This window comes from Heterocephalus glaber, unplaced genomic scaffold, assembly GCF_053883595.1.
Source record: "Heterocephalus glaber isolate CG9 unplaced genomic scaffold, H.glaber_assembly_v1.0 deba00001561, whole genome shotgun sequence".
Taxonomy (NCBI): Eukaryota; Metazoa; Chordata; class Mammalia; order Rodentia; family Bathyergidae; genus Heterocephalus; species Heterocephalus glaber.
This window is the reverse complement of record NW_028258349.1, coordinates 5821756-5846051: the sequence shown is the minus strand read 5'-3', so window position 1 is coordinate 5846051 and position 24296 is coordinate 5821756.

Below are 24296 nucleotides of genomic sequence, written 5' to 3'. Positions count from 1 at the left end.
CAAAAAACTGAAATACCTAGGAATCAACCTAACAAAAGAAATCAAAGACCTCTTTTCTGAAAACTATGGCACTCTGAAAAGAGAGATTAAAGATGATATCAGAAAATGGACAGACATCCCCTGATCCTGGGTAGGAAGGATTAATATAGTGAAAATGGCCATACTTCCAAAACTGCTATATAGATTCACTGCCATCCCAATTGAGATCCCAGCAGCATACTTCACAGACCTTGAGAAAATAATCCAAAAATTCATTTGGAAAAAGAAGAGACCCAGAATAGCAAAAGCAATTCTAGGTAACAGAGACATGGCAGGGGGTATCACAATCCCTAACTTGAAAATATACTACAAAGCTACTGTGATAAAAATAGTATGGTACTGGCAAAAAAAAAAACAGACCTGAGGACCAGTGGAACAGATTAGATACTGAATCAACTCCAGACACACTCAGCCATCTCATCTTTGCAAAAGGAGCCAAACACCCTCACTGTAGGAAAGATAGCTTCTTTAACAAATGGTGCTGGAAAAATTGGGTTTCAACTTGCCAAAGATTAAAATTAGCCCTATATCTCTCGCCATGCACTAAACTAAAATTGAAATGGATTAAAGACCTAAATATTAAAATAGAAACGCTGAACCTGCTGGAATAGAGGTTAGGTAGAATTCTTGAAGACATTGGTGTAGGAAAAGATTTTATGAACAAAACCTCAGTTGCCCGAGAACTAGCACAATCAACAAGTCGGATCTCTTCTCATTAAAAAGCTTCTGCACAGCAAGAGAAACCACCAGCAGTGTGAAGAGACAACCCAAACCCACAATGTGGGAAAAAATCTTCACCTGCTCTTCCTCAGACAAAGGCCTACTATCTCAAATCTATAAAGAATTTATAAAGATCAGACCTCCCAATTTTAAAGACCCAATCCAAAAATGAGCATCTGAAATGAACAGACATTTCTCACACAAAGAAGTAGAAATAGCAAATAAATATATGAAAAAATGTTCAACACTGGTCATTCGAGAGATGCACTTGAAAACAATGCTGAAATTCCACCTCACTCCAGAAAGAATGGCTGCTGTCATGAAATCAACCAATAACAAATGCTTGTGGGGCTGCGGGGAAAAAGGAACACTGTTCCACTCCTGGTGGGAGTGTAGACTGGTGCAACCACTGTGGAAATCATTATGGAACTACCTCAAAGAACTAGGATTGGAAGTCCCATTTGACCCAGCTATTCCCTTGCTGGGTGTCTTCCCCAAAGAATTAAAAGAATCATACCACAGTGATATATGTGCATCCATGTTCATAGCAGCACAATTTGTAATAATTAAAACTTGGAAACAGCCCAAATGCCCATCAACTGGAGAGTGGATCAACAAAATGTGTTTTTTTAATAAAATGGAGTACTGCTCAGCCACAAAAAATGAGAAATTAGAGACATTTATAGCTAAATGGATGTACATTGAGGTGATACTCTTCAGAGAAATAAATAGGACACACGTGTAAATACTGAATAGTTTCTCTAGTTTGAGAAACTGAAAGTATAAAGACTGAAAGGTATAATAGATAATATGAAATAGGAAGAAAAGGGGCAAAGGGGATAGGAAAGTGGGAGGGGTAGGGGAAAGGAAGGAATGGAATGCAATTAATATGAGAAAATGGAAAAATGAAAACAAAGTCTTTGTAAATTGGGAGGGATGTAGCAGTTGAAGGGAGGGCAGGGGAAGGGGGAACAATAAGAACCAAGAGAGATTATGTAAAGGTGCAAAGTTCCAATGATGAATGTCATTATATTGTATACCTAAAATGTACCAATGATTAAAATGAATAGTTGATAATGTGAAATAGGAAGAAAAGGTCCAAAGGGGTAGGGGTAGTGGGAGGGGCAGGGAAAAGGAAAGAAGGGAAAGGAAAAATTATGAGAAATGGAAAAAATGTTAACAAAGTCTTTGTGAACAGGGAAGGGTGGAGGGATGAAGGGGGTGAAGGGAATGGGGAAAAAATAAGAACCAAGATGCATCATGTAAAGGTACAAGTTCCCAGTGAGAAATGTAAATGTATTGTATACCTAAAATGTGCCAATAAACGAATTTAAAAAAAAGAAAGCTTAATGCTAAGAATTTAATAAATAGAGACAGACTTTGGCAATGAAAGCAATAGTTTGAAAATTGGGAGACTTGAGACTCAATCCTGAGACAAATCCAGGTATACCCTCAAGGTCATTCTCAGACCTTCTGTGAGCTTGACTATGACAGAGCAGAGGCACTGTGAGGTCACTGCTCGCATGAGGAAATTATTCTTGTCATTGCAGAGAGGACTCCTTTAAATAGAGAGTTTGTTGGTGTTTGTTTACCAGCTTGGCAGGAAGGCTGAGAACTTAAACCCCAAGTACCCACAGGCTGTCCACATCAGTCACACTGTGGAGGAGAACGAAATCATGCTTATTCTTAGGAATGACTGTGTCAGCCATGGCAGTGACCAGGGGAGGCAGGGCAGGAACAAGAGGCCCGGTATGCTCAAAGAGGAAGCAGAGAGCTGGGCTACTGTGGCTACTGCTTTCTGAGAGAGCCACAGTGATTTCACTTCACACTCCATGTGTTTTACACAAATGCCAAAGGAGGGCTAAAGTCAGACACATACATTTTGGTTTTGTGCATCGCGAAAGTTCACATACTCCCTGAGACCCCCTCAGCTCAGCAGGCAGCTGACAGTTTAAGTGGGTTCAACCTGGCATGAAAACCTACACAGTGTCCAGACCCAGCCCCTCTAATGTGGATGTGAGCTATTCCCTAAAGTTTATGCTAAGTAAGCACCTGAATGCAAGTGAGGCATTGCTATGGGGCATGGCCGGGGCTATCAACCCGCAGGAACATAACCCTGGCACTTTGCATCTGTGAGCAAAGCCCAAAGGCAGGTCACTAAAGAGAGGCACAGCATGGCCAACAGAAGCAAAACACAGATGCTCAGGCATGGTCAAGGGGCCAAAGGCATGGACATGGAGCACCCAGCCACGGCAAGGCCACATTCACCACCACCATCTCCTGCCAGCTACACTGGATGCTCCAAGCAAGCAGAAACCAGTCTTTTATCCTCCTTGTGACTTCATCAGGCATGAATAGAACCAGGAATAGAGAAGCACATTGTTATGTGTTTTTAAATTGACACTTATATAAGTACTTACTCTATCCCAGGCAAACTTCTAAGCATTTTACAAACATTAAATCACTTAACCACTCATTGCCTCAATTTCCTGATAAGTAAAATCAAGCTAATGATAATAGCTATTTCATAGGCTTGATAGGTAGCTAAATATCCCACTTAAGGGTACAGAGTTGATCTGCCAGGATTTGAACCCAGGCAGTTTAAATCCTAATCATATGCTACCATTAAAATGGGTGAGGGCTTGTAGAACTTGACAAATCCACATCCGAGTTCTATTTCACTCAGTAAAACTGCTTATCACCTCTAAGCTTTGATTTCCTATCTTGCAAATGGGTTTTTTTAATTGGGTATAGTGGCACAGACCTGTAATCCTAGCATTCTGGGAGGCTGAGGCAGGAGGATCACAAATTCAAGCCCAGCCTGGGCAACTTAGTGAGTTACTGAGATCCTGTCACAAGCAAAAAAAAGTCTGTGGATGTACCTCAGTGTGAAAGCCCCGGTTTTAATCCCCATTACCACAATAAAGAAAAAAGTAAGGTGTTTTAAAAAACCACTAATGTACTAATGCCCACATCTGTATAAGAAATGCCCAGCAGATGCCAAGGGCATGATAAGAACTTAATAAATCTCAGCTTTCATTACAAACATGCTCAGTAAAACTGAATGCTTGACAGTCTTTGATAGAGCAAACTGCCTGTCCCCATTAGCTCCCAGTGGCAGATTCTCACATATAGTATTAAAAAAATAAGATCTGGATCACCTAGTGCATTAATGTGGCATTATCCATTATTCCCTGCAGACATCTGGCAATGTCTAGAAATATTATGGGTTTTCACTGCTAGGGGAAGGGGTGTTTCTGGCATTTAGTGGGTAGGGAGGCTACTACAGATCCCACAATGCACCAGGACAGCTGCTCCAAAACACAGAATTATCCTACCCGAAATATCAATAATCTACCCCCCAGCATTTTCAGATACAGAAATCAAGGCACATAACAGTAATTGGCCTGTGGGTTGCAGGCCCCAACTGTAAGATTAGACACAAAATCTCTTGACTTCTACAAAACTGGCAGCAACACCTGCTTGGAAGCCTCCTCATGGTTTCCTCATAGGTTTGTATGAGAACCACGTAAGACATGAAAAGTAAAATCCCTTTCAAAAATGTAGCATGCTACACAAACGTAAGAGTTTATTACCCAGGCTTTTAAAATATTTTGAAATAGATCTTCTATTGGGTCAGTTGATTTTCCAGTAACTACATCTGAGGCTTCAGGTAACAGCACCTCTGTATGAAATGGGAAGGTTTCCTACACAGCAGGAGCAGCACTGGAAAGGGCCAGGCCTGCTTTATCCCACCTCTCATCTAATCCCCCACGTGATTAATAAGGTGCCTGGCTGTGTTTTCCCTTCTCTCTGACAGATGCTAGCCTGCAAATGCATCCACATCACATCATTTATGCCTGTGGAGTAATAAAATTTAGCACACAAGACAAGGCATGCCTGTCTCCTTCCTGACACTATTCAGCAAACAAGAGTCCCCAATCTGATTTTCACCATTTCCTGCCATTCCAAGGGTATCCAGGGTCAACACCTCACTTTCCTTCAAGTCTCTGAAAATTGCATTCCAGAGCTGCCACATAGCGAGAGCTCATGGGCTCTAGAGAAACATCCCAGCTGCAGGTCCAGGCAGAGCCCACCGTGGAGGCAATCAACCTCTCCAGCCCAAGGAGGAATGACTGCAAACAAGACTTGTGACGTGTCTTGTCAAGTGTGAGCTCAGCTTTCCTTCCTTCTCAGAGTGGCAAAGCACTGCAGATGACATGGAAGGAACACATTCCGGTTCCTGCAGGCACAGTGTCCCTGTCAAGTAGAGCAGATGATACTTAGCCAGATCCCCTTTCCCCTTGTTAGAATTACTGATGTGCTTGCTTTTCCTCCATCCCCCTCCATCTCCTCATCTCTCGGAGGGGAAATAGCTCTATTGTATTTGCTTCCCCTTCACTTCCTCGAAGGAGCTACTGAACAAATAATCAATCACTGCTCATTACACCTGGCGCAGCCTTCAGACACTGCTGAGAGAGCTGGGCCCCTCCCCTGCTGCTGCCTGCTCTGCAGAGCACCCTTCTGTGTGCACGTGCATGTGTCACACATATACCATAGATCCCCAGGCTTCTGCACATTTATTCTAATTAGAGTGTGAGGGATTATGCAAGATGAATGGAAACGGGAACCTTTATTTTCTGATTTTACCCATAACAACTAATCACAATCCATTTATGTAGATTTTTCTTTTTTTTCCAAAATAATAAATATAGCCAGATGTCATGGTGTACGCCTGTACTTCCAGCACTCTGGGTGGCTGAGGCAGGAAGATCGCAAGTTTGAGACACACCTGGGCAACTTAGTGACTTACCAAGACTCTGTCTCAAAATAAAACAAAGGACTGGAGAGATAGCTGCAGTTTAATTTCTAGTATCACAACAATAATGATAAAGGCAGTTGTCAATGCACATATTTAATGCACAGTTCTGCAAATATAATAAAGACACCTTCTAAATGATATCTCTCTGAGGAAGTTTCTCCTATAAGCTTTCATTCATAGGAAGAAAAACTTCAAAAAAGTTAGGTGACTTGAACAAGATCACACAGTAAGTGGCAGAGATTAGATTTGAACTCACATCATTCATTCTCTAGGGCTTTACTCCTCATATTATTTACTAAATTTTCTTACAATAAAGAAAACACCAGGCACTGTACAAAAAGGACTTTGGGCTCCATCAGCTTCTCTCAGCAAACTCACAATTAGATAAGAAGTCAGGATAGCTTAGCCAGTGATGGCGAACCTTTTAGAGCTTTCAATGATACAAACAGCCCACTGCAGCATGTGTGATATAAGTTCAACACCACTGCCTTAGACTGTTCCACGGTAACAAATTAACCCTAAAATCCCAGTGGCTGAAAAATCCAAAACTGATTTCTTGTGAATGCAAATTATGATGCTGGCCAGACAACTCTGCAGGGTAGCAGTGCTCCTTGTGACTCAATAATCCAGGTACCTTCATCCTTGTGGTGCCACTATATCCAAAGCTGGCTTCTAAGTTACAAAGTGAGAAAGTACAGTCCTGGGAGTTGTACATCAGTTCCTACGTGCTCTGGTGTTTCTGCTTATAGTCCCTTGGTCTGGACTGATCACAAAGCACACCCTTAATTGCGAAGAGCCTGAGAAATGCAGAGCACACAGGAAACATCTCCACCACATGTGACCTGCTCCAAAGAGTCCTTCCCACCAACTCAGAATTCACATTCAGAAATTAATGCTACAGGAAACAAGGAGATAGATCTTTTATAAAAGAGACAGGGGCCAAGAGATGGAATGAGGGAGGAAGGAAGAGAACAGAGTAGATGAGAAAAGAATCAAGATGTGTTATGTAGAGGCACCAACTCCACACAAGGAACGTAATCATTACTTACACAAACACGCACTAATACAAATTAAAATTCACAAAAAGAAATTAATGCTGACATTTAGAGAATTTTAGATGATAATTTGATGTTATAATTTAATGAAACTATACTTTTCCTAATTACAATATGTCAATTTCTATAATCTTGTTACTCTAACATCAAATCTAAGATAAGAAACATATTTAAGCTACATGTCCTTAAGCAATAGGATCATTAAATCTCTTTGGGCATTATTACTTAAAAAAGGAAAAATATCTGTCCGGTTATTTTCAGCAGGAAAAATTTTCTTAGAGTTCACAGATTAGCATTTAATTGCTTTTCTTTTTCTTTTTTTCACATTGATGAATCATTTTGACTTATGATAATTTCAAAATAAATACTTTTCAAAGCCTTAGGGCATTCACTGTATAATGATCATTTGAAAAATTTCTTGGTATGGTATTCTCACAAGAATAAAAAGGCTGTCCATGGCTTCAGTTATTTCTATGTTTAAAAATGGAATTGCTCATTAAGTGGTACAAGTCAATTTCTTTCATCAGCCTAACTGCCCATTTTAGCAAAAATTCAATCTCTGAATTAAGTAAATGGCTATACATTTCAAAGTTGATAACTATATTCTATTTCCTTTAATATGATCATCTTAGACACCTAAAGATGTTGTCAACCTTTTTTCTATGCCTTTCCTTGAGAAGACTGAAGATAGTGTTTTTGTTATATATTTTGTGGTTTAGGGTTTTTTTAAGGCAATTTTGTTTTAGCTAAGGTCTTTTTGGTCATGACAAAAAAGAGCCAGATATTTTTGAAAAGTATATCTTTACAAGAATGATGAGGCTGAGTACCTTATTTAACAATAACATATAAAGGGCTCATGTTTCTGTTTGTACATTTGTAATTTCCCTAAGGAGAACTATATCTTTCTGTAATGAAACGCAAAGTCTAATATGATTAAAAAAAATCTAGTCTATGGGGGTTTGTGGCCAATCTGAGTATGGAAAAGCCCAGGGACTCTGGTTGTTTCCTCTTTTTTAAAGAAACCTTTGGAGCTGGAGACTGGAAGGAAAGGCTAGAGTTGGGGGGGCGGTGTAAGGAGAGATAAAAGAGGTGACCTTGTAGATCATTTCAAATTCCATAATGAATGCAAAAAGTAATCAGAATGAGATTGCTGGAGATTCAATTCTTTGGAGAGAGATTCAAATTCATTTGTCCCTTGCAGGAGGCAAAGAAAAAAAGACATTATTAATTTAGGCAATTAGAGAACTTTGAAAGCAATATCCAGTACTTTTTTTTTGAAACCTGTCCCACGAGTGAAGCCCACAGCCTAGGAAAACTTAATTTTTATAGCATTTAAAATGAAGAAAGGTCATTTCTTAGATGTGCTCCACAGAAGATTGTAATTTTAAACTGGCAATTTTAATGAGAAGTGGGGTTTTCATAAAAAAGCAGTGAACACTTGAGTGAGTCTGAAATGAAATTAGAGGTGCATGTTCTGCCCATGATGGCATTTCCAACCAATCTGTGTTCCTGGTGCTGCCTCCTGCTCTGCCACAGTCCCACTCGAAAATTCCAAAGCCTCACATGACTACATCTGCTTTTCCTGCTTTCTTAAAAAAGGAGAATTGACAAAAGACGATTTTTTCTAGTTTCTACTCGGAGACCTCAGTTTCTATTGTAAGCTATGCCTCTTTTCTGATCAACAGAATGCATGGCATAAAAACCTAGCCACATGCAGGGCAGACAAGTGGCTGGGTAAGGAGGGTTCCTCACAGAGCAAGGATGGGTGTGGAGATGGGGATGATTTTATGCCTCCTCGTTCTCCCTCTGCATTCTGTCTCCTTACGGATCAAGAAGTCACTTAGGGGCTTTGGTCCACCTGCACTATAATACGTGGAGGATATCTCAGGCTTGTCTTCACTTGTCCTAGCCACATAGAGTCTGATTTCACTGGCCTAGGTACAGCAGGAGGATCACAAGGTCAAGACCAGCCTGGGCAACCTAGCAATACAATAGCAAGACCCTAAAACAAAGAAAATAAATTTTAAAAGACCTGGGAATGTAGCTTAATGTAAAGGCTCTCAGTCTAATTCCCAGTGGAAATGGGAGAGGGGAGAGGAGAGGAGAGGAGAGGAGAGGAGAGGAGAGGAGAGGAGAGGAGAAGAGAGGAGCTCATGCTACTCAGAAGCTAAGCCTTGTTTGACCAAACAAGGAGAATCTCTTTTCAGGTGACTGATGGGTCAGACTGCATGCATCTCAGTTTGGGGAACATTTATTTGCCTCAGTTCATAGCCCACTGTGACAACCATGCCTCATTCCCTTCTGTGTCCTCTTTCTCCACCACAATAAGTTATCCAGGAGTGCCATGCTTCACTTAAAAATAAACAAACACCTTCTGTCTCCATCCTGGTACAGTGTCAGCTTATTTAGCATTATAACATATGTCATCAGTTTCCCTAAACAATGTAACATGGGCACAGCATGATGGGATTGGTAATTTAGGCAAATGAGAAACAGCCTGCCATCAGCACACACATAATGACATTTGATTTGCTGTGAGAAGATACTACTGTGTGTTCATTCTCTTCTTATTCCTGGAAGATCCACATGAAAAGGCTAAGATTTCCAGCTCTGCCTCTTCTAGAAAGACAACATGCTTAAAAATCTGCTTGCCTTTAAATGCTTATTTGGCAAAAGTGGAGGAGATGCCAATCATGTAAGAGACACATCCAGTCCAGTGGGAGATGTTGAAATGGCCCCTGCTAGTGAAGGGCTTACATCTGCCTGGGAGAGACCAGAGTATGGAGCACAGCAAGTTAGAAAAGAATTCACAGGGAGAACAAGAATACTCCCAAGGCCCAGTGTGGGCAATCACCACCATATCTACTGACCCATATGTGAAGGAAAAGCTTTGGTAGGGTCAGCGGGAAGAAGTTACCTCTGCTCAGTACAGACCAAGCATTTTCCCAAAGGTTTTTCTTGAATCCTTGGGTCATTTCATTACAGCGATGATATCCCTGTTGTCTCTTAAATGCATGGAAGGGAGCTTTTGCACAACACATTGTTCAGAAGTTCACTTGATGTGTTCTGAGAGGGGCTAAGCTAAAACCAGAGACTCGGCCCTCCAGAAAACAGCACAGCCCAGGATGGTCATCATGGGGACCATGGAATCCAGAAAGATGCACACTCCCAATCTGGAGCTTGGAGACCTGTTTCCTTCCTGCTCACTCATTTGTTCACTAATTCAGTCCTTTAAGAACTATTTACTCAGCCATTGCTTCTCAGCAGACACAGAGTGAGATCAATATCTAAGACCAGAGTTTGCACCTTAGAGAATGACCAACTCTAATGGGTGGGTTCATATGGGGAGGGAGGTTTTCAAGATTCCTGTGTATGCTGCAGAGATGAGCAGTGGAACTTTGCAGCTGGACACACCTTTGCTGTTTTAAAGGAGAGTCCCTAGGCCCTGGGCCAGAGTTACATCTGCAGACTACCTCTGGAGTAAGCAGCAAACATGTCCTGCCTTAGGCTCTATGTCTTATTCTGGCCCCATGGTGGAGGGCTCTAGGCTTGGTCTTAACTGTGAGTCCTGAGAATCACTAAGGGATGAGTGATAGGAGGTGAAGGAGTCCAGAGATAGCAGGAGCACTCAGCCTATTTATCCAAGCTAACGCCTCTTCCCTGCTTTGGTTCGATTCAGTCATTCACTCATTTCCATAAATTATTCCTATATTGCCTCAAATTCCTTTATGGGTCTGATGCCCCCTTAATGCTCACTAAACATTTAATGATTTTTCCCACTCTCTCAGGGAAAAATAAATGGACATAAAGATTGTCACTGTTAACTATTGTCCTCAAATAAAGCCCACGTTTCCCAGAAAGATAAATTTCACATTATTACCACAAATGGACCATGTAATGCTGGCAAAGTTCCAATGAGGAGTCTGTGTTAAGATGGTGCCAGCTTTCTGGTGAATACTATCACTGAGGAATGGAGGTGGCTGACAAATATGCAGGAAGAAACACAAGCAGATACCATCAATTCAGGCTGATCTGAAGGCAAGGGTCTGGGAAAAGATTTTTCAAAAACTCTTCACTCCCCAGTGTTCTTCACCCTTTCACAATATTTAGCCTCCTTAAAGAGCGGTAACATACGCCTAGATAAATAAAACTGGGAAAAAATAAATACAGACTACAAAAAGACAAGGACTAGAAAGAATTGATATACAAGGTAGTGATCTCCTTATTCCTGTAGGCATGCAGCAAATAACATGGATAAACAGGTGATTAAACTCTAAAAGAAGTTTAAGCAAGAGAAGAAGTTAAGGAAAGGAAGAAAAATACTATTGCTAAGTCATTAATTACTGGTCATTTTGCTTGGACATTATGTTACTTCATTTAATACCCACAGCAATGCTAGGAAAAATATTACCATCTGAATTTTGCTGTGAAGCAACTACAGCTCAGAGAGATTAAATAGCATATTTCAAACTTACAAACTAGTACCTGGCTCTGATTTCAAAGCCCACTGTCTTTCTCTAACAGTCTCTTGCTTCCTTGGCCATTTGTTCAGTCCACAGATCTGATGCAAGTACCCAACTACTATCTTGTGCTAGGGAAAACTGGGTGATTACAACCCTGAGAATTACATGAGATTCTGAGTCTACAAGCCTCAGTGCATATCAAACTTGCTTTGTGGCTGGGGTCCCCCAGGCAGTGGACTCTACTCCTGCCCCTGCCCCTCCTTCTCAGAAGCACAGTGTCACCCAAGTCTGGCTCTGGCTTTCCTCTCCACCTCACCTTTCCCAAAGGGAGTATTTCCCAAAGTGCAGATCTCAAACAGTGGAGCCCTTGTGTGCTCTTTAGATTAAGAGAGTTCTCTAATCCCAGGTGTTTGGGACACACTTACCTTTCAGAGGGTCACAGTGAATGTTACTACAGTGGGCTAGAGATGCATCACTAACTTAGGTCTCAAGTTCGTGGAACAGGTTTCAGACTCTCCTGAAAAAACAGGAACACTTCCTTCTTTTCCTTTTTATTCTGTCCAGACTACAAGCCTATTAGTTGGTGCCACTCATATCTGGGGTGAGTCTTCCCCCTCTGTTTGCTGACCCATGTGTCAATCATCCAGACACATCTACAAACTTTTCTAATCTACTAGATGGCTCTTTCTCAAGTCAAATTGAGATATTACCATTAATGATCACAGCTCTCCACTTCTGAATAGTGGAGGATACAAGCAAAGCCACTGAGAGTGAAGAACCTACACAGGAAGCAGAAGGGCTGGCAAAAGCACCATTAAAAAAAAGAATAAGAAGAAAAAGAGGATGAAGGACCTTGGAGAGTTCTGATTGTACTCCTGAAAGGGTTTTATTTAAAGCAACAACAGCAGCAACAAAAATACATGGCAAAAGATTCACTTAAAAAAAAAGTTTAGTATTTTTGTGTAGAATTCATTGAAAGAAGTGATAAACTCTGTAGTCAAAAATCCCAGTTAGGAGGCCATGAGAAGGAGGTGCATTGTAATACCCAGAGACCACTTTATGCCTCTGTGGAGAGCTTGGAGTCCTCCCCTCCCTCATTCTCTTCAAAGTCAACATGTACCTTTGCAGCAAGAGTGAAAGAATCTAAGTAGCTCCAATTCTCAGATCTGTTTGCTGGTCCCACAATGGGAGCTGGCTACCCTCTTGCCTCTGGCCAAAAAGCATTTAAAGAAAAGTATTTAAGAGAAGATGAGATAGTTACTTTCAAAAACATTACACACAGATATCTGAAGAGGAAATTAAGCCAGAGTAGGTGGATTAAATTCTCCTTCAGTCATAGAAGATAGATTTTTAATTAATGGGAAAAATTTTTGGCAGAATGTCTTTGGCTTTACAAGGGAAAATACTGGGGGAAGGGAGATTTATTCAAATGTGTTTTCCTGGTGCTTCCTCCAAAAGACCTTGAATAAGAAGAGAAACTACATACAAGCCAATAGTGAGAGATAGCCAATTTCTAATTTATAATATTTTACTTAACAATATATAGCTTATTTGCCGTTTTTGAGAAAAACTATTAATCCCAATAGGTGCCTAATCAGGTCTCAGCAGGCTCTCAGAATACCTTAATTAGCACCTATGAAATGTAGTTCAAACTTGAACTACAAAAAGCTAAATAATAATTTTAGAATTCTTCAAGCTTTCAAGTAAAGCCCTTCCAAAGTGAGCCCGCACAGATGTGCCAGAAAGTCCATCCAAAGTAAAGCAAGGATGATGGCTGAGTATCATGAATGTTGCACGCCACGTGTAATTATGTTAGATAATCACAACTCACCCAAACCCTGTACCTGATGATGAATGGGCTATGGAAGGCTCTGTTTCACATCTTCATGTAGAATTATTCAGCAACTAGACTTATTACACTTCTATTTGGGCCTATAAACATGCATATTTATCAAAAGTCTTTGCAATTCTGACACCATATACTTTAAGACACTATTCTATTTGTGGGTAATCAGTACTTCATGAATATTACATTTCTGCCTTAATTTCACCAGCATGACTTTTTTCTTAGCAGGGAAAGGTCAGAACTTAATAAGGTGACTGATGCTAAAAAGAAATAGGATACACCCCCATCCTCGCAAGAAGAGGACTGGGCTTTCAAAGCCACATTTATTATTATTATTATTATTATTATTATTATTATTATTAATTATTTGCTCTCTCTTTAGTTCTCAGGATACTCTGCCACCATCCACCCAGCCTCTCTGTCTCATTGCCTACAGAAAGTCATATGACTCAGTCCCAGAATAGCAAGGAGGTGTGTCAAAGACACAATTACATTTAAAAGAAACAAACTCAGAAATAAATTATGAGTAGGTTGTTAGGAGGGAGATGAGTCTTGCACTGAGATCCCAGAATGGACACAGATCTTCCTGCTCCTGCTTTCAGATTAGAAGATTCAACCACACATTCTGGTCCAGCCCTAGCTCTCAAGGCACCAGATCCAATGAAAGGTGACTCCTGGCCAGACATTCCAGGGGTCCTAGAGCAACTGAAGAGTGCTTAAAACCAGACACTTTCAACCACAAACCAGAAAAGAGATCAAATCAAAAATAAAGGAACGTTAAGTGAATCAAACAGCTGGACCCCAAAGGGCAATCCAAGAGCTGGGCAGAGTCTTAGCACTTTTGCAGACTGGGCAGTGTCCTGGTCATCTGTGAGGGCTCACCCCTAACCTTTAACCTTCTGTCCAGGCAGCAAGCTTTTAATTGATTCAGCTATCACTACATGAACATCTACCATGTGCAAGGGATGGGACCAAGTGTTTAAAATACAATGCCAAATTAATATGACAGGGAAACTGTGAGGAGTATAGAAATAACTTTTTTTTTTTGGTACCAGGGATTGAACTCGGGTCCTTGCGCTTGCAAGGCAGGCGGCGGAACCACTGAGCTAAATCCCCAGCCCCTACAATGCCAAATTAGATGTTGTCCCAACCTTTTATTTGTTCATTCATCCACTCCACAAGCATTAACTGGTCTCAACTAGGTAACTAATAGTCACAAAGCTGGGTTTTTAGCAAAGAGCAAATCACATGTGATCCCTATACTTGTGGACCTTAGAGTTTTCATAAGTGGCTATCATTTGTGTTTTTACACATTTGGTAATCAGTTAAAATTGTAATACTAAGTAACACAAAAACAAGGCACTACAACATACCCAGCAGAAATCCAGAGGATCATCAATACCTACTTCTAGAACCTATACACCAATAAGATGGAAAACACAGAAGAAATGGACAGATTCCTAGACATGTATGAATTACCAAAGTTGAATAAAGAAGACCTAAAAATACTAAACAATCCAATATCAATGAAATTGAAAACATAATTAAAAACTTACCAACTAAGAAAATCCCAGGTCCTGATGGCTTCACTGCTGAATTCTACAAGACATTTAGAGAGGAACTACTGCCACTACTGTTTAAACTCTTCAATGAAATTGAAAGGGAAGCTATACTCCCAAATCATTCCTGGAAGCAAGTATCTCCTTGATCTCCAAAGCAGAGAAAGACCCAACTGAAAAAGAGAACTATAGGTCAATCTCACTAATGAACATAGATGCAAAAGTCCTTAATAAGATAATGGCAAATAGAATGCAGAAGATCATCAAGAGGATCATACACCCTGATCAAGTGGGATTAATCCCAGAGATGCAGGGATGGTTCAATATACGAAAATCAATCAATGTAATACACTATATCAATAGAGCCAAGGACAAAAACCATATGATTATCTCCATAGATGCAGAAAAAGCATTAGACAAAATCCAACATGCATTTATGATAAAAACCCTACAAAAAATTGGAATAGATGGTCTTTACTTCAAACTGATAGAAGCCATCTATGAAAAACCAACAGCCAATATCATACTAAATGGTCAAAAACTGAAATCCTTCACACTAAAATCAGGAACAAGACAAGGATGTACACTATCACCACTCTTGTTCAATATAGTTTTGGAAACATTAGCCACGGCAATTAGACAAGAGAAAGAAATAAAAGGAATAAAGATAGGTAATGAAGAAGTCAAATTGTCATTATTTGCAGATGACATGATACTCTATATAGAAGACCCCAAGAACTCCACCAAAAGTTTTCAAGACTTAATAACCAAATTCAGTCAAATAGTTGGTTACAAGGTCAACACACAAAAATCAGTAGCTTTCCTCTACACAAATGACAGACTCACTGAGAGAGAAATAGGGCAAATAATTCTTTTCACAATAGCATCCAAAAAACTGAAATACCTAGGAATCATCCTAATGAAAGAAATCAAAGACCTCTTCTCTGAAACTATGGCACTCTGAAAAGAGAGATTGAAGATGATATCAGAAAATGGACAGACATCCCCTGATCCTGGGTAGGAAGGATTAATATAGTGAAAATGGCCATACTTCCAAAACTGCTATATAGATTTAATGCAATTCCAATTGAGATCCCAGTAGCATACTTCATGGACCTTGAGAAAACAATCCAAAAATTCATTTGGAACAAGAAGAGACCCAGAATAGCAAAAGCAATTCTAGGTAACAGAGACATGGCAGGGGGTATCACAATCCCCAACCTGCAACTATACTACAAAGCTACTGTGATAAAAACAGCATGGTACTGGCAAAGAAACAGACTTGAGGACCAGTGGAACAGATTAGAAAATGCAGAAACAATGCCAGACACACTCAGCCACCTCATCTTCAATAAAGGAGCCAAAAACCCTCACTGGAGGAAAGATAGCCTCTTTAGTAAATGGTGCTGGAAAAATTGGGCTTCAACTTGCCAAAGATTAAAACTAGACCTATATCTCTCACCATGCACTAAACTAAAATCAAAATGGATTAAAGATCTAAATATTAAAATAGAAACTCTGAACCAGTTGGAACAGAGGTTAGGTAGAACCCTTGAAGACATTGGAGTAGGAAAAGATTTTATGAACAAAACCTCAGTTGCCTGTGAACTAGTACAAACAATCAACAAGTGGGATCTCTTCTCATTAAAAGGCTTCTGCACAGCAAGAGAAACCACCAGCAGTGTGAAGAGACAACCCACAATGTGGGAAAAAATCTTCACCTGCTCTTCCTCAGACAAAGGTCTACTATCTCAAATTTATAAAGAACTTAAAAAGATCAGACCTCCCAAATTTAAAGACCCAATCTGAAAATGGGCATCTGAAATGAACAGACATTTCTCAGACAAAGAAGAAGAAATAGCAAATAAATACATGAAAAAATGTTCAACATCACTGGTCATTCGAGAGATGCAAATGAAAACAACGCTGAGATTCCACTTCACTCCAGAAAGAATGGCTGCTATCATGAAATCAACCAATAACAAATGCTGGTGGAGCTGTGGGGAAAGAGGAACCCTGCTCCACTGCTGGTGGGAGTGTAGACTGCTGCAACCACTGTGGAAATCAGTATGGAGATACCTTAAAGAACTAGGACTGGAAGTCCCATTTGACCCTGCTATTCCACTGCTGGGGATCTTCCCCAAAGAAATAAAAGAATCATAGCACAGTGATATATGTGCACCCATGTTCATAGCAGCACAGTTTGTAATAGCTAAAACTTGGAAACAGCCCAAATGCCCATCAACTGGAGACTGGATAAAGAAAATGTGGTTTTTTTTATAAAATGGAGTACTACTCAGCTATAAAAAATGAGAAATTAGAGACATTTATAGCTAAGTGGATGCACATTGAGGCGATACTCTTAAGTGAAATAAATAGGACACACATGAATAAATACTGAATAGTTTCTCTGGTGTGAGAAACTGAAAGTGTAAATAAGGACCAAATGTATAATAGGTAATATGAAATAGGAAGAAAAGGGGCAAAGGGGAAGGAAGTGGGAGGGCTAGGGGAAAGGATAGAAGGGAATGGGATTAATATGAGAAAATGAAAAAATAGAAACAAAATATTTGTAAATAGTGAAGAATGGAGGGGTTGAAGGGAGGGCTGGGCAAGGGTGAAAAATAAGAACCAAGAGAGACTATGTAAAGCTGCAAATTTCCAATGATGAATGTCATTATATTGTATACCTAAAATGTACCAATGATTAGAATGAATAATCGATAATGTAAAATAGGAAGAAAAGGTCCAAAGGGGTAGGGTTAGTGGGAGGGGCAGGGGAAAGGAAAGAAGGGAAAGGAAAAATGCTGAGAAATGGAAAAAATGGAAATAAAGTCTTTGTAAATAGGGAAGGGTGCAGGGCGTGAAGGGAGGGCTAGGAATGGGGAAAAAATAAGAACCAAGATGCATTATGTAAAGGTACAATTCCCAATGAGAAATGTAATTGTGTTGTATACCTACAATGTACCAATAAAAGAATTTAATTAAAAAAAAACTTCAGCAAAGTAGCTGGATACAAAGTCAACACACAAACATCAATAGCTTTCCTCTACACAAACAACAGACTCACTGAGACAGAAATAGGGCAAACAATTCCTTTCACAATAGCATCCAAAAAACTGAAATACCTAGGAATCAACCTAACAAAAGAAATCAAAGACCTCTCCTCTGAAAACTATAGCACTTTGAAAAGAGAGATTGAAGATGATATCAGAAAATGGAAAGACATCCCTTGCTCCTGAGTAGGAAGGATCAACATAGTGAAAATGGCCATACTTCCAAAACTACTATATAGATTCAATGCAATCCCAATTGAAATCCCAGCAGCATACTTCACAGACCTTGAGAAAACAATCCAAAAATTCATTTGGAAAAAGAAGAGACCCAGAATAGCAAAAGCAATTATAGGCAACAGAGACATGGCAGGGGTATCACAACCCACAACTTGAAACTATATTACAAAGCTACTGTGATAAAAACAGCATGGTACTGGCAAAGAAACAGACTTGAGGACCAGTGGAACAGATTAGAAGATTCAGAAACAACTCCAGACTCACTCAGCCACTTCATCTTCGACAAGGGGCCAAACACCTTCACTGGAGAAAAGATAGCCTCTTTAATAAATGGTGCTGGAAAAATTGGATTTCAACTTGCCAAACACTAAAACTAGACCTATATCTCTTACCATGCACTAAACTAAAATGTAAATGGATTAAAGATCTAAATATTAAAACAGAAACGCTGATTCAGCTGGAACAGAGGTTAGGTAGAACTCTTGAAGACATTGGTGTAAGAAAAGTTTTTATGAATAAAACCTCAGTTGTCCATGAACTAACACAAACAATCAACAAGTGGGATCTCTTCTTACTAAAATCTTTTCCACACTAAGAGAAACCATCAGCAGTGTGAATAGACAAACCACAATGTGGGAAAATATCTTCACCAGCAGTCCCTCAGACAAAGGTCTACTATCTCAAATCTATAAAGAACTTAAAAAAATCAGACCTCCCAAATTTAAAGACACAGTCCAAAAATGGGCATCTGAAATGAACACACATTTCTCACACAAAGAAGTAGAAATGGCAAATAAACATGAAAAAATGTTCAACATCACTGCTCATTTGAGAGATGCAAATGAAAACAATGCTGAGATTCCACCTCACCCCAGGAAGAATGGCTCCTATCAAGAAATCAACCAATAACAAATGCTGGCGGGGCTGTTGAGAGGAATACTGCTCCACTCATGGTGGGAGTGTCAACTGGTGCAACCACTGTGGAAATCAGTATGGAGATACCTCAAAGAACTAGGACTGGAAGTCCCATTTGACCCAGCTATTCCCCTGCTGGGTATCTTCCCCAAAGAATTAAAAGAATCATAGCACAGTGATATATGTGCACCTATGTTCATAGCAGCACAATTTGTAATAACTAAAACTTGGAAACAGCCCAAATACCCATCAACGGGAGACTGGATAAAGAAAATGTGGGTTTTTTATAAAATGGAGTACTACTCAGCCCCTACTCCATCTGTCTCTGCTTTTTAATTTTTCTTATCTGCCTTTCTTTTTCTCTGTTTTTCCTCACCAACTTCCTTCCTTCTCATTTCACTTCTACATTAATTCTTCTGCATTTGCTCTATAATCTTTGACTTCATACCTCCTCAGAAATTAGGAACTAGACAGGTATCTCACCCACATCCCAGATGTGCTGAGACAGTGTTGTAGGTTGCCAAGAGACTGAAAAACATAGCCAGAGTCAGTTTGTGAGAGATAAGGTTTATTAAGGTATCAACAGGAAACGTTAGGGTTAAGCCTTCTCTCTGGGCTGGGGATGTAGCTCCATGGTAGAGAACTTGCTTAGCATGCAAGAGACCCTGGGTTCCATCCATAGTACTACACACACACACACACACACACACACACACACACACACACAAAAGCAAACTTCCCTCTGCTCTATTTTAAGGTAGAAAAACAAGGTCAGATAATTGAGGGACCACACCCAGAGTCACAAGATGCACTTAGCATACTGCTACTTCCAGTCCTGTGTACCTGCCCAAGGGACAGACAAGAGGATCTTGCAGCATAGCCAAGCCCTCAAAGGCCTCCCCTTGTCTCCTGCTAGATGACCTCAGCAATGTCCAAGGTGGAGGGGCATCCTCTTTGTTATAGGCTTATATCTAGATGTACCCTCAAAGCCTCATGTGGTCATAGGTGGGGCTTTTCAGAGGTGGCTGGATCTAGGGTGTGTGATGCTAGGATTAAAGGTGCCCCACCTTAGGAGTGACTCCCACCTCCAAGGGGGAGTACCCTGCATAGAGTATAATGGACAGAAAGAGGGCTGCTGCCATCACTTGCTGGTTGTTGTTTCACTACTTCGCTGTTTCCTGTCTTGTTGCCTTCTGCCTGCCATGAACTGTTTCTCCTCTGCAATGCCCCTCCGCCATGCCACACTGCCTTGGAGCCAGCCAACTATGAACTGAAACCTCTATAAACTGTGAGCTACACAAACTTTTCCTCCTTTACCTTTAGGTGTTGGGTGTTTTGTCTCAGCAATGAGAAAAGTAAATGAGACACTCTTCTTCATTCAGCAGACTTCCTGCCTTGGCTGCAGAAAAGCTATTTCCCAACCAGAAACTAGATTCAAAAGTAGTTAACCTCTCAAAGGATGGGAAACATCCTTTTCCCAAACAGTGAAAATGTACATTTCTCTCTGCTCCACTTAGCTTCTAAGCTCTAGCCCCAGGGAGTGGCACCCTACATCAGGGGAGTGATAGAAAAGAAATGATGGAGTCCAAAGCCAGCTGCAGAGCACACAGCAAGACTCACGTCCTCCCTGCATCCAGAAAAGAAAGTAACAATGGGAGGAGGAGACAGTGAGATAACACAAATTCCTGTTGAATCTGTTGGGGATGGTGCCAGCAAGACATTAGGTGCATTCCCAGGAGGAAGGTGAAGTTTCCCCAGGTCCCACCTTCCTCCCATCTCTCTGCTTCCTAAACACTTTGCACATGCCAGTGTTGTTAGCATCACAGGAGTATCCAGTAATTTCCAGTTTACCTAACTATGACTTGCTTGAGCACGAAGCTGGTAAAGAGTAGGCAGTTGGATTATTTTAATTGAGAGTAAGTGAAATTGAGTGAACTTTAACACAACTATAACTCAATGTTTAAATATTCCTAAGTTTGGGGGTGAAGAAATACAGTGGTATAATTCATGTCACAGACCAAAGCAAATTTCTAAATTGCTTTCTCCCCTTCCCCAAGATGGGAAAGGAGGAATAAAATGAAAGAATGGAAATGTCCAGTTGTCTTCCTGTTCTTGGCTACCAAAAGATGGGCTGAGAAGGGTGGGTCCATCTTCATGAGATCATACGGGTCAGTGTTGGCCAGGCAAGTGTTCTGGGGGGCAACAAAGAACCCTGCTAATTAAAATGAGATAAAGGTTTGGATAGGAGCCCAAAGAGAAGAGGCCCTGAAAATGGGGAGCAAGGAGTAGTGGGGAGCAATGGGCAACTGTGCAGGATCACTGGCAACTCTGCCAGCACCCCTTATGATAGAATCCTTGACTCTCCAAAGCCTTCAGAAAAAGAACACATGCCTGAAATGAGGCACTGTCCATGGGAAGCTGTTAGAAGCCATAGAAATGTTTGCCTCAGTTGTGGCCAGAGTTCGGGTGGGCCGGAGATGAAGTTGGGCAGGTCCAAAAGGTGGCCAGGCACTGCTGAATATGAGCTAAGTCAAAACATACGGGACATTATCATGGCTCTCTGCATCATCTCTTTCCACTGTTCACAGTTTGAATGAGACAGGGTACTCAAGAGGGACCAAAGCCCATAGGACTCAGGTATGGTTGAGAGGAAAGGAGCATATGCAGGCTGCTCTAACCAGCTTTCCACCTAGGACTCTGGTTTCATTCTGGGTCAAGACTGGGTGAAGACTCAGGGACCAAAACTAAGGACCATTCCATTCCACCAGGGCCACCAAATAACATCTGCAAACACCACTCACAAACTCTTCCCCCAGACACATTCCAGAAACAATTTCCCATAGATAGACACAACATGGCCATCTGGTTGCAGACTTAGGGAATACTTTGCTTCATTCACAAATGTCTCCCTATCTCTCAGAGGGCAAAGCCCAGGTTTTTAGATGAGTCAATATCAGAGGGTGGCTACTCCTGCCCATGTTCCCAGTTCTAGAGCCTCCATACCCTGGAACAATCCCTTTCAGCTGTTTGCAACTGCCTGAATCTGACTCTGGCATCTTCTCTCCACCAAAGGAGAAGCAAGAGAGATGGCAGGGCTAAAGGAAGGTGCCATGGTGTAAGAGGAAGATGTTCCAGAATGGGCCCTGCAGATACCAATTTCCACATCTGATGAAACAGATATAAATCTACCAATATTCTTACAGGCATGTTCTATGGATATTCTGACAAAATGTAGGTCAAAATGCTTCAGAAAGACCAAAAGATTAAATATAGCTTAGGTGGTGATGGCAGCATAAAGATGACAAGAACAATGATACCTTGTTCCAACTCTCCAATTTGTAGAAGATAGAGGATGAGAACCGTCGTCCTCTCCTTCTCCTTTCCCTTCCCCTTCCCCTTCCCCTTCCCTTTCCCCTTCCCCTTCCCCTTCTCCTTCTCCTTCTCCTTCTTTTTCTCTGAAGCCAGGTCCTCTCCGTGCTATATAAGTACTCTACCATTGAGTTACACTCCCAACCCATTTTTAAAATTTTGAGACAGGCAGAGATTATGGGAGGGGACAACAAAGAGCCCTGCTAAATAAAGACAGCTCTCCTGTGAGATATGAAAATCTGCTAAATACAGAATGTCACTAAATTGCCCAAGTTGACCTTGAGCTTACAATCCTCTTGCTTTAACCTCCCAAGTAGCTGGGATTACAGATGTGTGCCACCATGCTCAGCTAGGACCATTCATTTTGCTGAGCATAGTGATGGATGAGTATATTAGTTTGCTAAGGCTGTCATGAAAAAAATTTCACAAATTGGATGACTTAAACTACCAAAAGTTTATTTTTTTATAGTTCTGGAGTCCAGAGGTTCTGAGACCAAGGTACAGGCGGGCTTGATCTTTCCTGGGGCCTCATTCCTTCACTTGTAGAAAATACCCCTTTGTCTTTACATTATCTTCCCTCTATGTTTGTTTCTTTCTTTGTTTTGCAGTACTTCGGTCTGAAAGGAGGTAGGGCCTAGCTGCATTAATAGCCCTTTTTTAATTTTGAGATAGGGTCTCACTAAGTCACTAGGTTGCCTGGACTGGCTCAAACTCACTATCTTCTGACTCAGCCTCCTAGAGTGCTGGAATTACAAGCATGTGCCACCATGCCTGGCTTTATCTGCTCTTGTTAAGTGGACACCAGTCATTTTGGATTAGGGCTCACACATACAACTTCACAGTACATGAGTTACATCTTTAAAGAGCCTACCTTCAAATAAAGTGACAATCTGAAGGTTAGAATTTCAACATAGGAATTTGGGAGAATATGATTCAGCGCACAGCAGTAGGATACAGGGATAAAAGCTAACAAAGGGGAAAGCTTATTGGAGATGCAGTAAGGGTACCAAGTACAAATGCCTACAGAGTCCAGGAAGACAGAAAAAAACTGTGCAGAGAAGCTAGTTGGGAAGAGCCCACCCCTACTTAGAAGAGGAACAGTCAGTCACACTGAGCTTTAGCAGACTATCATGGTGAAATGCAGACCTAGAGTAGGCAGTTTGGGGGTTTTTTTTAAAGACAAACCAGAAGTCTTTTTTCTTGTGAAATCTCTTGATTTTCAAGTGTTGGCTATGAATTCAGATGTTTTTAAAACACTGTAAAAGGTGTGTTTACACTGAGGACTGGATCTATTTCAGCAACCACAGCTCTTTAACTTCTGAGGCTGCAAGAAGCTTAGTGTGGGACCCTGGGACCAGCAGTCAGCAATTGGGGGTCAAATACACAAATGCAGCTCTGTCTTAGGAAAGTGCCACCCAGGTTCAAACGTGTTTTTAAGAGCTGATTGTTAATGAACTGGAAAGGAAAGGAATAAAAGCCATCAAGATCATTCTAAGATAGCATCTCTAATTCATGGATCATTTACTATTGATTATCGAAACAAACGCCATTATGCATGCCCTATGACTGGTTTTAAAACCTCTCTATCTTTGGAGTTTTAAATTTATTTGGAAGCACCCGTAATAAGTAGCACATGACAATTACTTCCTTCACTACTCCCTGTAATCAAGATAAATTATCTTGCTATTGATGTAAATGGGATATGAAAATCTATAGAGTTCTCCTGAGGAGTATAAACTCCACATTATGCTCACCACATTTGAATTTTGCAGAAAATAATTTTTGAGTCAATCAAAAATACATTGTCCCAAACTTTTATTGCCATGTATCCTGAGTCACCTCCAGAAATAATTAGCAAATAATACCAATAAGATGTATTTAGCCTAATGTTGGGCCATGTTGCTATAACACCTTATAGAGTTCTTTATGTTCTCAGACCTATGGCATCATTTGGCACAGGTGTCTTATTGTAAATGTATTTACATAATATACACATTTATTTACAATTCCTATTCTCTGTTCCCAAACAACTTCTTATGGAAATTCAGTGTACAATTAATCATATATGAGGTTTTTGAAAACATGATAAAGATAAATATAGTTTGCATTATTATCCCCTTCTCTCACTTCCACCTTTTTTTCCCCATCAAATACTTAATTTTTTCACTGTGTTCTCTGCTGCTCAGAGCACTTTCAATGCCATGGGCATTGTTCT